Consider the following 4,041-nt stretch of genomic DNA (forward strand, 5'->3'; position numbering starts at 1 on the left):
GGCACTGTACAAATTATTAGGCGTTGTATAGGTTTGGTAGAAAGGAAGATGAAAACAGAGCTTTTCTGAGGTGGTTAGATTGGGCTTCCCTATTAAATTACTTCTGGAGGGAATGAAAGATGTTATCTTCTACTGCCAGTTTTGAGATGAATGTCTGGTTCACAGATATTCATGCACTCTAGTGCATTACAGCTGGGGATCTCTAAACCCAGATCTGTTTGGAGTATTGTTTGGGGTAGAAGGGAGAGCAAGCTTTGTTCTGGTGGTCCTGAGTTCAAAAAGTGTCACTTTGCCTTTCTGGTAGTTGCAGCACCTGGAGCAATCATTTCTGGGGAGCTAGTTACAAGGCTGCTTTTGGAGAACCACTGCTCCCAGTTCTATGCAAATCAGAGAGAAACAGTTCATCTCCCCCCCCCTTTTTTTTTTTTGCAACATCTAAGAAAACTTGTTTATAACATGATCTCCTGTCTGAGGTAGTCAAGTCTGGAATGCTATCAGCTTGGCCCTTGCAAAGCAGAGACTGGATTGACATGCTATTTTTTAAAGTGTTTTATTAAAATATGATGCCATTTTCTACTTTTCTATCAAACTGCTCCACACACATTGACTTTAACTAAAACGATTCCTTGATGAGCCCTTTGACACAGAGCTGAGGTGCAATGAAAACTTTTGATGACAAGGACAGACTTTATACTACTGTTTTCTTTAAACATGCATGCCTTTGTTCATGGTTTGTTGTAAAATTGGCCTAACAGATAGATGAGAATTTTTCTTCTATCAAACTTGGGACTCTTTTTATTATTGGCTAGAGAAACGGGACTTCACATAGCTTTAAATATGTTTTTAAGTTATCATAAATGGAAAGAGCAGGTGTGGGGGCTGACCCAACGGGCTCAATGTTTTTGATGATGAATGTTTTTTGTTGTTTTTTTTTTTTTTTTTTTTTTTAGGATTATACTTTCAAATAAAACTTGTTAAAAAAAAAAAGAATTCTTGCTGAACCTATTCAGAGCTGGTTTGCTCAGGGCACAGTTGAATGACTGGCAGATGGTTGGCCTGGCAACTATTTGTATGTTGCCTTGAGTCATATGATGGGAGGAGGCATATAATCAATGGGTTGGTTGGGTTTTTTCAATCCCTAGGGCAACAGTATGCTTTTACCTTTGCCCAAGACCATTGGCGCATCTTACATTACATTTCTGATCACGGAAGAGGAGGCCTTCTTTTGACTGTCATGCTTCATTTTTAAGACAGATCCAGTCTTGAGAACTTCCCCCTTTCTCTTTCTTTCTTGACTTCAAATATTAAAATTATGCCCATCTAGTCATCTTTTCTACCCTCTTTTGTCCCTGAATCCACGAGGAAAAGAGCGACATCCTTTCTCTACAGTGGTTTTGAACCCAACCTGATGTTATAGGATCTGCAACCATAACTGCAGTCACATGTATAGGTACAGGTTTCTATGCGCAACATGTAAAGCAAACACCATAAAATATCAGATGTGTAAACAAAGACATTGAGTAGATTTATACAGTAGTTAGACGAAATGGGGGAGACCAGCTCAAGAACCCTGGCCAATCTTAAATGTAAAGATGACACACTTTGTTTTTAACATAGGTATTTTTGGAAAGCGAATACTGGTTAGCTATGAACCAGCAAAGTGTTCCCTTTCAGCAGCAATAGAGAAAGAAAAGATGGGCGGGAGAGGCTCGCAGTTTGCTAAATAAGACATAGGGAGGGCCCTTGGTTAATGGCTAGTTGGTCTTTGGAGGCCCAGACACAATGGGGAAAAATTGTATGTCAGCAGTGAACAGTTGCACATCAAGAGAGGGGGATGAGACATGTTACTTAAGGGTGGCTGTATTTACCTGTCCCACTTCCTGGATGTTCACTGGGCAGCTGACATGGTGTGTGTATGGGGGGAATTATAACACCCCACTCGAGACCATGCAAGGCTGCAGCAAAATACCTTTGGGTTTTTAGTTTTGCCACAGGAAGGGTGAATCACTGACTCTGAAGACGACAAGGCTTACCAGAACTGCTGCTTGCCCCCACGGGGAAGAAGAGCTCTCCTTAGTTTATCAAGAGGATCGGCACACAGTGGCAAGACAGCATCTGCACAGAGTGGATGTCCCTCTGGTTTCCCAGGCAGAGGACCAAACTCGCAGTGTGGCTGGGCAGCACCACTGAAACCGACACGGCTTACATGCAGTGGTGGGCGTTCCATTGCCATGAGGTCAAGATCTAATAAGATGCGATAAGGTGTTTTATTGGACTACGAACCTGGTTGTGACAGCTTCCTGCTTATCTTATATATGCTGAAAAATGAAAGTCACATGATCTATAGAACACACCTTTTAGAATAAGGCACAAGGTTAGGGGAGTTTAAATGCTCTGGAGCAAGGAAGTCAGAACCTGAGCTGATACGCCAGTATGAGAAGTTTAAATCTGTACTGTGATAAGGAACTGGAATCTCTGTAAAATCAAGCAGCAATTTATTGGCCTAACAAGAGAAACATAGTGCTCCCTTGCTTAGTTTTGTTTTGTTCAGGGATAAACTGAAATTCATCCCTACACACACAGTCTTCTTACAAGCTGAACAGCATAATAGAAATTCTTGAAATGTTCATGAACTGACAAAGATGATATTTTCCTGTTTAATGTTTGCTATATCTTTAATTCTTCTCCTTTACTGCTTAGCCTATAGCATGGTATTATAGGAAAGATGATGACAGTTGATCTCTGGAAGGCAAGAAATATTATCTAGCCACTAAGCCACCTCTGTGCACACCCTCCGAAAATATAGATCGTAGGTCACTTGGCAGCTGCCTTATTTGCTTCTATGACTGGTATAGCCATTTGGTGCATTTCTGGATAAGCAACAGAGGTTGACAACTGGATATTCCCAGTTAGTGTTGGGGATATCCAGTAACTCATAGAATGAAGCCATTATTACTCTCACTCTCTCACACACACACACAGTGAAAAACTCAGCAGAAGTGAGTAGATTGCTTCCATCCTACTTGTATTAAAAGAGGAAAGTACTTGAAAATTATTAACTAAACCAATTCATGTGATAGAATCCTTACCAAAACACAAAGGAAAAAAAAATAGATGACAACATGTGTTATCATAAGCAAAGCAGCTGGTGTTTTTGAAATCAAAGATATAGTCAGTGGATATTAGTAATTGCGGTCAATTCAAGTGATGTACCCTTTTCGTTGTTCAAGGTGAACACTTTACCTAAACAATGACCCATCACCAAGATTCCCATGCTAACCCTTGGCACTGGGGTTCCTCTGATTCTAATATCACAGCTTTTTCCAGAGAACCAAGATGTTTTCTTGATTGAGGCAAAGGAGAAAACAGCATCTATCCCCATTCCATCTACAGAAGCTGACCAAACCAGTAGCTGGACCATATTGCAACACCGGCGACAGGACAGTGTCCTCCACCGCAGCCAAGATCGGCAACCTGGGGTCCCAGGCAGGCTACGTGGCACAAGAACTCTCTCTTCCAAACTCTGTCTTTGCCACTGCTTTCCATCTCACAGAGCCTGCCAGCTGAGATTGCTGCCTCCCTTCCTCTCAAGCAGAGCCGGCCCTGCCATCAGCATCTCATGTGTGCCAAGCAAGGCAGTGTTCTAAAGAGAACATTGTGGAGGGTGCCTTTCATGAAAACAGGGTGGTATCTATTCACATGCCTTTGACAGGTTTAATCTAAGGCAAATTTCTGTACTCCCAAAGTTGCAGGACATGCCTAATAAGAGCACAGAACAGAACTAGAGTTCCAAGGGGCCTATAAGACCATCAAATCCAACCCCCTGCTCTGCTTGCACATGTGGTCCCCCATCCAGCTGCAGGCCTGAGCCTTTTCAGCTTAGCAAAGGTGACTCCACATGCTAGCTCCATGTAGACAGAATGCCCTTTCGCCTGCTCAGAATGTGTTTTCCTCATCAGCAAATAATGACAACCAAATCCATCTATGAGTCAAGTGACATGCTTCAATGTAACACACACACACATTACCCCCAGATTTATT

This window comes from Varanus komodoensis, unplaced genomic scaffold (genome assembly GCF_004798865.1).
Source record: "Varanus komodoensis strain SLA01 unplaced genomic scaffold, ASM479886v1 scaffold23, whole genome shotgun sequence".
Lineage (NCBI taxonomy): Eukaryota > Metazoa > Chordata > Lepidosauria > Squamata > Varanidae > Varanus > Varanus komodoensis.